The 12,371-nt window shown below is 49.0% G+C and overlaps 1 protein-coding gene across 1 annotated transcript in view; it reads right to left on the reverse strand.

The window, feature by feature from the left end:
• Positions 1–12,371, reverse strand: part of LOC147663828 (GATOR1 complex protein DEPDC5-like) — a 585,638-nt gene that overhangs the window by 41,646 nt on the left and 531,621 nt on the right. The window lies entirely within an intron of this gene.

Below are 12,371 nucleotides of genomic sequence, written 5' to 3' on the forward strand. Positions count from 1 at the left end.
AAACTACTCTCCCCTGAGACAAGGCTGCCACAGGTATAAAGTACTCTCCTCTGAGACAAGGCTGCCACAGGTATAAACTGCACTCCCCTGAGAAAAGGCTGACACATGTATAAACTGCACTCCCCTGAGAAACGGCTGTCGCATGTATAAACCACTCTCCCCTGTGACAAGGCTGTCACATGTATAAACCACTCTTCCCTGAGACAAGGCTGTCACATGTATAAACCACTCTCCCCTGAGACAAGGCTGTCACGTGTACAAACCACTCTCCCCTGAGACAAGGCTGCCACAGGTATAAACTACGCTCCCCTGAGACAAGGCTGCCACAGGTATAAACTACTCTCCCCTGAGACAAGGCTGCCACAGGTATAAACTGCACTCTCCTGAGAAAAGGCGGTCACATGTATAAACTACTCTCCCCTGAGACAAGGCTGCCACAGGTATAAACTACTCTCCCCTGAGACAAGGCTGCCACAGGTATAAACTACTCTCCCCTGAGACAAGGCTGCCACAGGTATAAACTACTCTCCCCTGAGACAAGGCTGCCACAGGTATAAAATACTCTCCCCTGAGACAAGGCTGCCACAGGTATAAACTACTCTCCCCTGAGACAAGGCTGCCACAGGTATAAACTACACTACCTTGAGAAAAGTCTGCAGTCGTTTAATACTACACTCCCCTAAAACAGGCAGCTGCATGTATAAACTGCACTCCCCTGAGAAAAGGCTGTCACATGTATAAACTGCACTCCCCTGAGAAAAGGCTGTCACATGTATAAACTGCACTCCCCTGAGAAAAGGCTGTCACATGTATAAACTGCACTCCCCTGAGAAAAGTCTGCAGTCGTTTAATACTACACTCCCCTGAGACAAGGCTGCAGTCGGTTAATACTACACTCCCCTAAAACAGGCAGCTGCATGTATAAACTGCACTCCCCTGAGAAAAGGCTGTCACATGTACAAACTGCACTCCCCTGAGAAAAGGCTGTCACATGTATAAACTGCACTCCCCTGAGAAAAGGCTGTCACATGTATAAACTGCACTCCCCTGAGAAAAGGCTGTCACATGTATAAACTGCACTCCCCTGAGAAAAGACTGTCACATGTATAAACTGCACTCCCCTGAGAAAAGGCTGACACATGTATAAACTGCACTCCCCTGAGAAAAGGCTGTCGCATGTATAAACCACTCTCCCCTGAGACAAGGCTGTCACATGTATAAACCACTCTCCCCTGAGACAAGGCTGTCACATGTATAAACCACTCTCCCCTGAGACAAGGCTGTCACGTGTATAAACCACTCTCCCCTGAGACAAGGCTGCCACATGTATAAACCACTCTCCCCTGAGACAAGGCTGTCACGTGTATAAACCACTCTCCCCTGAGACAAGGCTGCCACAGGAATAAACTACGCCCCCCTGAGACAAGGCTGCCACAGGTATAAACTGCACTCTCCTGAGAAAAGGCGGTCACATGTATAAACTACTCTCCCCTGAGACAAGGCTGCCACAGGTATAAACTACTCTCCCCTAAGACAAGGCTGCCACAGGTATAAACTACTCTCCCCTGAGACAAGGCTGCCACAGGTATAAACTACTCTCCCCTGAGACAAGGCTCCCACAGGTATAAACTACTCTCCCCTGAGACAAGGCTGCCACAGGTATAAAGTACTCTCCCCTGAGACAAGGCTGCCACAGGTATAAACTACGCTCCCCTGAGACAAGGCTGCCACAGGTATAAACTACTCTCCCCTGAGACAAGGCTGCCACATGTATAAACTGCACTCTCCTGAGAAAAGTCTGCAGTCGTTTAATACTACACTCCCCTAAAACAGGCAGCTGCATGTATAAACTGCACTCCCTGAGAAAAGGCTGTCACATGTATAAACTGCACTCCCCTGAGAAAAGGCTGTCACATGTATAAACTGCACTCCCCTGAGAAAAGGCTGTCACATGTATAAACTACTCTCCCCTGAGACAAGGCTGCCACAGGTATAAACTACTCTCCCCTGAGACAAGGCAGCCACAGGTATAAACTACTCTCCCCTGAGACAAGGCTGCCACAGGTATAAACTACACTACCCTGAGAAAAGGCTGCCACGTGTATAAACTGCACTCCCCTGAGAAAAGGCTGTCACATGTATAAACTGCACTCCCCTGAGAAAAGGCTGTCACATGTATAAACTACTCTCCCCTGAGACAAGGCTGCCACAGGTATAAAATACACTACCCTGAGAAAAGGCTGCCACGTGTATAAACTGCTCTCCCCTGAGAAAAGGCTGCCACAGGTATAAACTGCACTCCCCTGAGAAAAGGCTGCCACAGGTATAAACTACTCTCCCCTGAGACAAGGCTGCCACAGGTATAAACTACTCTCCCCTGAGACAAGGCTGCCACAGGTATAAACTACTCTCCCCTGAGACAAGGCTGCCACAGGTATAAACTACACTACCCTGAGAAAAGGCTGCCACATGTATAAACTGCACTCTCCTGAGAAAAGTCTGCAGTCGTTTAATACTACACTCCCCTGAGACAAGGCTGCAGTCGGTTAATACTACAGTCCCCTAAAACAGGCAGCTGCATGTATAAACTGCACTCCCCTGAGAAAAGGCTGTCACATGTATAAACTGCACTCCCCTGAGAAAAGGTTGTCATGTGTATAAACTACTCTCCCCTGAGACAAGGCTGTCAAGTGTATAAACTACTCTCCCCTGAGACATGGCTGTCACAGGTATAAACTACTCTCCCCTGAGACAAGGCTGTCACAAGTATAAACTACTCTCCCCTGAGACAAGGCTGCCACAGGTATAAACTACTCTCCCCTGAGACAAGGCTGTCACGTGTATAAACCACTCTCCCCTGAGACAAGGCTGTCACAGGTATAAACTACTCTCCCCTGAGACAAGGTTGCCACAGGTATAAACTACTCTCCCCTGAGACAAGGCTGTCACAGGTATAAACTACTCTCCCCTGAGACAAGGCTGCCACAGGTATAAACTACTCTCCCCTGAGACAAGGCTGCCACAGGTATAAAATACTCTCCCCTGAGACAAGGCTGCCACAGGTATAAACTACTCTCCCCTGAGACAAGGCTGCCACAGGTATAAACTACACTACCTTGAGAAAAGTCTGCAGTCGTTTAATACTACACTCCCCTAAAACAGGCAGCTGCATGTATAAACTGCACTCCCCTGAGAAAAGGCTGTCACATGTATAAACTGCACTCCCCTGAGAAAAGGCTGTCACATGTATAAACTGCACTCCCCTGAGAAAAGGCTGTCACATGTATAAACTGCACTCCCCTGAGAAAAGTCTGCAGTCGTTTAATACTACACTCCCCTGAGACAAGGCTGCAGTCGGTTAATACTACACTCCCCTAAAACAGGCAGCTGCATGTATAAACTGCACTCCCCTGAGAAAAGGCTGTCACATGTACAAACTGCACTCCCCTGAGAAAAGGCTGTCACATGTATAAACTGCACTCCCCTGAGAAAAGGCTGTCACATGTATAAACTGCACTCCCCTGAGAAAAGGCTGTCACATGTATAAACTGCACTCCCCTGAGAAAAGACTGTCACATGTATAAACTGCACTCCCCTGAGAAAAGGCTGACACATGTATAAACTGCACTACCCTGAGAAAAGGCTGTCGCATGTATAAACCACTCTCCCCTAAGACAAGGCTGTCACATGTATAAACCACTCTCCCCTGAGACAAGGCTGTCACATGTATAAACCACTCTCCCCTGAGACAAGGCTGTCACGTGTATAAACCACTCTCCCCTGATACAAGGCTGCCACAGGAATAAACTACGCCCCCCTGAGACAAGGCTGCCACAGGTATAAACTGCACTCTCCTGAGAAAAGGCGGTCACATGTATAAACTACTCTCCCCTGAGACAAGGCTGCCACAGGTATAAACTACTCTCCCCTAAGACAAGGCTGCCACAGGTATAAACTACTCTCCCCTGAGACAAGGCTGCCACAGGTATAAACTACTCTCCCCTGAGACAAGGCTCCCACAGGTATAAACTACTCTCCCCTGAGACAAGGCTGCCACAGGTATAAAGTACTCTCCCCTGAGACAAGGCTGCCACAGGTATAAACTACGCTCCCCTGAGACAAGGCTGCCACAGGTATAAACTACTCTCCCCTGAGACAAGGCTGCCACATGTATAAACTGCACTCTCCTGAGAAAAGTCTGCAGTCGTTTAATACTACACTCCCCTAAAACAGGCAGCTGCATGTATAAACTGCACTCCCTGAGAAAAGGCTGTCACATGTATAAACTGCACTCCCCTGAGAAAAGGCTGTCACATGTATAAACTGCACTCCCCTGAGAAAAGGCTGTCACATGTATAAACTACTCTCCCCTGAGACAAGGCTGCCACAGGTATAAACTACTCTCCCCTGAGACAAGGCAGCCACAGGTATAAACTACTCTCCCCTGAGACAAGGCTGCCACAGGTATAAACTACACTACCCTGAGAAAAGGCTGCCACGTGTATAAACTGCACTCCACTGAGAAAAGGCTGTCACATGTATAAACTGCACTCCCCTGAGAAAAGGCTGTCACATGTATAAACTACTCTCCCCTGAGACAAGGCTGCCACAGGTATAAAATACACTACCCTGAGAAAAGGCTGCCACGTGTATAAACTGCTCTCCCCTGAGAAAAGGCTGCCACAGGTATAAACTGCACTCCCCTGAGAAAAGGCTGCCACAGGTATAAACTACTCTCCCCTGAGACAAGGCTGCCACAGGTATAAACTACTCTCCCCTGAGACAAGGCTGCCACAGGTATAAACTACTCTCCCCTGAGACAAGGCTGCCACAGGTATAAACTACACTACCCTGAGAAAAGGCTGCCACATGTATAAACTGCACTCTCCTGAGAAAAGTCTGCAGTCGTTTAATACTACACTCCCCTGAGACAAGGCTGCAGTCGGTTAATACTACAGTCCCCTAAAACAGGCAGCTGCATGTATAAACTGCACTCCCCTGAGAAAAGGCTGTCACATGTATAAACTGCACTCCCCTGAGAAAAGGTTGTCACGTGTATAAACTACTCTCCCCTGAGACAAGGCTGTCAAGTGTATAAACTACTCTCCCCTGAGACATGGCTGTCACAGGTATAAACTACTCTCCCCTGAGACAAGGCTGTCACAAGTATAAACTACTCTCCCCTGAGACAAGGCTGCCACAGGTATAAACTACTCTCCCCTGAGACAAGGCTGTCACGTGTATAAACCACTCTCCCCTGAGACAAGGCTGTCACAGGTATAAACTACTCTCCCCTGAGACAAGGCTGCCACAGGTATAAACTACTCTCCCCTGAGACAAGGCTGTCACAGGTATAAACTACTCTCCCCTGAGACAAGGCTGCCACAGGTATAAACTACTCTCCCCTGAGACAAGGCTGTCACAGGTATAAACTACTCTCCCCTGAGACAAGGCTGCCACAGGTATAAACTACTCTCCCCTGATACAAGGCTGCCACAGGTATAAACTACGCTCCCCTGAGACAAGGCTGCCACAGGTATAAACTACTCTCCCCTGAGACAAGGCTGCCACAGGTATAAACTACTCTCCCCTGAGACAAGGCTGGCACAGGTATACACTACTCTCCCCCGAGACAAGGCTGCCACAGGTATAAACTACTCTCCCCCGAGACAAGGCTGCCACAGGTATAAACTACACTCCCCTGAGACAAGGCTGCCACAGGTATAAACTACTCTCCCCTGAGACAAGGTTGCCACAGGTATAAACTACGCTCCCCTGAGACAAGGCTGCCACAGGTATAAACTACTCTCCCCTGAGACAAGGCTGCCAAAGGTATAAACTACTCTCCCCTGAGACAAGGCTGCCACAGGTATGCACTACTCTCCCCCGAGACAAGGCTGCCACAGGTCTAAACTATTCTCCCCTGAGACAAGGCTGCCACAGGTATAAACTATTCTCCCCTGAGACAAGGCTGTCACAGGTATAAACTATTCTCCCCTGAGACAAGGCTGCCACAGGTATACACTACTCTCCCCCGAGACAAGGCTGCCACAGGTCTAAACTATTCTCCCCTGAGACAAGGCTGCCACAGGTATAAACTACTCTCCACTGAGACAAGGCTGCCACAGGTATAAACTACTCTCCCCTGAGACAAGGCTGTCACGTGTATAAACTACTCTCCCCTGAGACAAGGCTGTCACAGGTATAAACTACTCTCCCCTGAGACAAGGCTGCCACAGGTATAAACTACTCTCCCCTGATACAAGGCTGCCACAGGTATAAACTACGCTCCCCTGAGACAAGGCTGCCACAGGTATAAACTACTCTCCCCTGAGACAAGGCTGCCACAGGTATAAACTACTCTCCCCTGAGACAAGGCTGGCACAGGTATACACTACTCTCCCCCGAGACAAGGCTGCCACAGGTATAAACTACTCTCCCCCGAGACAAGGCTGCCACAGGTATAAACTACACTCCCCTGAGACAAGGCTGCCACAGGTATAAACTACTCTCCCCTGAGACAAGGTTGCCACAGGTATAAACTACGCTCCCCTGAGACAAGGCTGCCACAGGTATAAACTACTCTCCCCTGAGACAAGGCTGCCAAAGGTATAAACTACTCTCCCCTGAGACAAGGCTGCCACAGGTATGCACTACTCTCCCCCGAGACAAGGCTGCCACAGGTCTAAACTATTCTCCCCTGAGACAAGGCTGCCACAGGTATAAACTATTCTCCCCTGAGACAAGGCTGTCACAGGTATAAACTATTCTCCCCTGAGACAAGGCTGCCACAGGTATACACTACTCTCCCCCGAGACAAGGCTGCCACAGGTCTAAACTATTCTCCCCTGAGACAAGGCTGCCACAGGTATAAACTACTCTCCACTGAGACAAGGCTGCCACAGGTATAAACTACTCTCCCCTGAGACAAGGCTGTCACGTGTATAAACTACTCTCCCCTGAGACAAGGCTGTCACAGGTATAAACTACTCTCCCCTGAGACAAGGCTGTCACAGGTATAAACTACTCTCCCCTGAGAAAAGGCTTCCACAGGTATAAACTACACTACCCTGAGAAAAGGCTGCCACGTGTATAAACTGCACTCCCCTGAGAAAAGGCTGTCACATGTATAAACTGCACTCCCCTGACAAAAGGCTGTCACATGTATAAACTGCACTCCCCTGAGACAAGGCTGTCACATGTATAAACTACTCTCCCCTGAGACAAGGCTGTCACAGGTATAAACTGCACTCCCCTGAGAAAAGGCTGTCAGAGGTATAAACTGCACTCCCCTGAGAAAAGGCTGTCACAGGTATACACTACTCTCCCCTGAGAAAAGGCTGTCACAGGTATAAACTGCACTCCCCTGAGAAAAGGCTGTCACAGGTATAAACTGCACTCCCCTGAGAAAAGGCTGTCACAGGTATAAACTACTCTCCCCTGAGACAAGGCTGCCACAGGTATAAACTGCACTCCCCTGAGACAAGGCTGTCACATGTATAAACTACTCTCCCCTGAGACAAGGCTGCCACAGGTATAAACTACTCTCCCCTGAGACAAGGCTGCCACAGGTATAAACTACACTACCCTGAGAAAAGGCTGTCGCAGGTATAAACTACACTACCCTGAGAAAAGGCTGTCGCAGGTATAAACTACTCTCCCCTGAGACAAGGCTGCCACAGGTATAAACTACTCTCCCCTGAGAAAAGGCTGCCACAGGTATAAACTACACTACCCTGAGAAAAGGCTGTCGCAGGTATAAACTACTCTCCCCTGAGACAAGGCTGCCACAGGTATAAACTACTCTCCCCTGAGACAAGGCTGCCACAGGTATAAACTACACTACCCTGAGAAAAGGCTGCCACAGGTATAAACCGCACTCACCAGAGAAAAGTCTGCAGTCGTTTAATACTACACTCCCCTGAGGCAAGGCTGCAGTCGGTTAATACTACACTCCCCTAAAACAGGCAGCTGCATGTATAAACTGCAGTCCCCTGAGAAAAGGCTGTTACATGTATAAACTACACTGAGAGAAAGGCTGTCACAGGTATTAACTACTCTCCCCTGAGACAAGGCTGCCACATGTATAAACTGCACTCCCCTGAGACAAGGCTGCCACAGGTATAAACTGCACTCCCCTGAGAAAAGGCTGTCACAGGTATAAACTACTCTCCCCTGAGACAAGGCTGCCACAGGTATAAACTACTCTCCCCGGAGACAAGGATGTCACAGGTATAAACTACTCTCCCCTGAGACAAGGCTGCCACAGGTATAAACTACTCTCCCCTGAGACAAGGCTGCCACAGGTATAAACTACTCTCCCCTGAGACAAGGCTGCCACAGGTATAAACTACTCTCCCCTGAGACAAGGCTGCCACAGGTATAAACTACTCTCCCCTGAGACAAGGCTGTCACAGGTATAAACTACTCTCCCCAGAGACAAGGCTGCCACAGGTATAAACTACACTACCCTGAGAAAAGGCTGTCACAGGTATAAACTACTCTCCCCTGAGACAAGGCTGCCACATGTATAAACTGCACTCCCCTGAGACAAGGCTGCCACAGGTATAAACTGCACTCCCCTGAGAAAAGGCTGTCACAGGTATAAACTACTCTCCCCTGAGACAAGGCTGTCACAGGTATAAACTACTCTCCCCTGAGACAAGGCTGCCACAGGTATAAACTACTCTCCCCTGAGACAAGGCTGTCACAGGTATAAACTACACTACCCTGAGAAAAGGCTGTCACAGGTATAAACTACTCTCCCCTGAGACAAGGCTGCCACAGGTATAAACTACACTAACCTGAGAAAAGGCTGTCGCATGTATAAACTACTCTCCCCTGAGACAAGGCTGCCACGGGTATAAACTACTCTCCCCTGAGACAAGGCTGCCACAGGTATAAACTACACTACCCTGAGAAAAGGCTGTTGCATGTATAAACTACTCTCCCCTGAGACAAGGCTGTCACAGGTATAAACTACTCTCCCCTGAGACAAGGCTGCCACAGGTATAAACTACACTACCCTGAGAAAAGGCTGTCACAGGTATAAACTACTCTCCCCTGAGACAAGGCTGCCACAGGTATAAACTACTCTCCCCTGAGACAAGGCTGCCACAGGTATAAACTACTCTCCCCTGAGACAAGGCTGCCACAGGTATAAACTACACTACCCTGAGAAAAGGCTGTCGCAGGTATAAACTACTCTCCCCTGAGACAAGGCTGCCACAGGTATAAACTACACTACCCTGAGAAAAGGCTGTCGCATGTATAAACTACTCTCCCCTGAGACAAGGCTGTCACAGGTATAAACTACTCTCCCCTGAGACAAGGCTGTCACATGTATAAACTGCACTCCCCTGGGAATAGGCTGTCACATGTATAAACTACTCTCCCCTGAGAAAAGGCTGCCACAGGTATAAACTACTCTCCCCTGAGACAAGGCTGCCACAGGTATAAACTACTCTCCCCTGAGACAAGGCTGCCACAGGTATAAACTACTCTCCCCTGAGACAAGGCTGCCACAGGTATAAACTACTCTCCCCTGAGACAAGGCTGCCACAGGTATAAACTACACTACCCTGAGAAAAGGCTGTCGCATGTATAAACTACTCTCCCCTGAGACAAGGCTGTCACAGGTATAAACTACTCTCCCCTGAGACAAGGCTGCCACAGGTATAAACTACACTACCCTGAGAAAAGGCTGTCGCATGTATAAACTACTCTCCCCTGAGACAAGGCTGCCACAGGTATAAACTACACTACCCTGAGAAAAGGCTGTCACAGGTATAAACTACTCTCCCCTGAGACAAGGCTGCCACATGTATAAACTGCACTCCCCTGAGACAAGGCTGCCACAGGTATAAACTGCACTCCCCTGAGAAAAGGCTGCCACATGTATAAACTGCACTCCCCTGAGAAAAGGCTGCCACATGTATAAACTGCACTCCCCTGAGACAAGGCTGTCACAGGTATAAACTACTCTCCCCTGAGACAAGGCTGCCACAGGTATAAACTACTCTCCCCTGAGACAAGGCTGTCACAGGTATAAACTACTCTCCCCTGAGACAAGGCTGCCACAGGTATAAACTACACTACCCTGAGAAAAGGCTGTCGCAGGTATAAACTACTCTCCCCTGAGACAAGGCTGCCACAGGTATAAACTACACTACCCTGAGAAAAGGCTGTCGCATGTATAAACTACTCTCCCCTGAGACAAGGCTGTCACAGGTATAAACTACTCTCCCCTGAGACAAGGCTGTCACAGGTATAAACTACTCTCCCCTGAGACTAGGCTGCCACAGGTATAAACTACACTACCCTGAGAAAAGGCTGTCGCAGGTATAAACTACTCTCCCCTGAGACAAGGCTGCCACAGGTATAAACTACACTACCCTGAGAAAAGGCTGTCGCATGTATAAACTACTCTCCCCTGAGACAAGGCTGTCACAGGTATAAACTACTCTCCCCTGAGACAAGGCTGTCACATGTATAAACTGCACTCCCCTGGGAATAGGCTGTCACATGTATAAACTACTCTCCCCTGAGACAAGGCTGCCACAGGTATAAACTACTCTCCCCTGAGACAAGGCTGCCACAGGTATAAACTACTCTCCCCTGAGACAAGGCTGCCACAGGTATAAACTACACTACCCTGAGGAAAGGCTGTCGCATGTATAAACTACTATCCCCTGAGACAAGGCTGTCACAGGTATAAACTACTCTCCCCTGAGACAAGGCTGCCACAGGTATAAACTACACTACCCTGAGAAAAGGCTGTCGCATGTATAAACTACTCTCCCCTGAGACAAGGCTGTCACAGGTATAAACTACTCTCCCCTGAGACAAGGCTGCCACAGGTATAAACTACACTACCCTGAGAAAAGGCTGCCACAGGTATAAACTACTCTCCCCTGAGACAAGGCTGCCACAGGTCTAAACTACTCTCCCCTGAGACAAGGCTGCCACATGTATAAACTGCACTCCCCTGGGAATAGGCTGTCACATGTATAAACTACTCTCCCCTGAGACAAGGCTGCCACATGTATAAACTACTCTCCCCTGAGACAAGGCTGCCACAGGTATAAACTACTCTCCCCTGAGACAAGGCTGCCACAGGTCTAAACTACTCTCCCCTGAGACAAGGCTGCCACAGGTATAAACTACTCTCCCCTGAGACAAGGCTGCCACAGGTATAAACTACTCTCCCCTGAGACAAGGCTGCCACAGGTATAAACTACACTACCCTGAGAAAAGGCTGTCGCATGTATAAACTACTCTCCCCTGAGACAAGGCTGTCACAGGTATAAACTACTCTCCCCTGAGACAAGGCTGTCACAGGTATAAACTACTCTCCCCTGAGACCAGGCTGCCACAGGTATAAACTACACTACCCTGAGAAAAGGCTGTCGCAGGTATAAACTACTCTCCCCTGAGACAAGGCTGCCACAGGTATAAACTACACTACCCTGAGAAAAGGCTGTCGCATGTACAAACTACTCTCCCCTGAGACAAGGCTGTCACAGGTATAAACTACTCTCCCCTGAGACAAGGCTGTCACATGTATAAACTGCACTCCCCTGGGAATAGGCTGTCACATGTATAAACTACTCTCCCCTGAGACAAGGCTGCCACAGGTATAAACTACTCTCCCCTGAGACAAGGCTGCCACAGGTATAAACTACTCTCCCCTGAGACAAGGCTGCCACAGGTATAAACTACACTACCCTGAGAAACGGCTGTCGCATGTATAAACTACTCTCCCCTGAGACAAGGCTGTCACAGGTATAAACTACTCTCCCCTGAGACAAGGCTGCCACAGGTATAAACTACACTACCCTGAGAAAAGGCTGCCACAGGTATAAACTACTCTCCCCTGAGACAAGGCTGCCACAGGTCTAAACTACTCTCCCCTGAGACAAGGCTGCCACATGTATAAACTGCACTCCCCTGGGAATAGGCTGTCACATGTATAAACTACTCTCCCCTGAGACAAGGCTGCCACATGTATAAACTACTCTCCCCTGAGACAAGGCTGCCACAGGTATAAACTACTCTCCCCTGAGACAAGGCTGCCACAGGTCTAAACTACTCTCCCCTGAGACAAGGCTGCCACAGGTATAAACTACTCTCCCCTGAGACAAGGCTGCCACAGGTATAAACTACTCTCCCCTGAGACAAGGCTGCCACAGGTATAAACTACACTACCCTGAGAAAAGGCTGTCGCATGTATAAACTACTCTCCCCTGAGACAAGGCTGTCACAGGTATAAACTACTCTCCCCTGAGAAAAGGCTGCCACAGGTATAAACAACACTACCCTGAGAAAAGGCTGTCACAGGTATAAACTACTCTCCCCTGAGACAAGGCCAC

The sequence above is a fragment of the Lissotriton vulgaris genome, unplaced genomic scaffold (assembly GCF_964263255.1).
Source record: "Lissotriton vulgaris unplaced genomic scaffold, aLisVul1.2 SCAFFOLD_474, whole genome shotgun sequence".
Classification (NCBI taxonomy): domain Eukaryota; kingdom Metazoa; phylum Chordata; class Amphibia; order Caudata; family Salamandridae; genus Lissotriton; species Lissotriton vulgaris.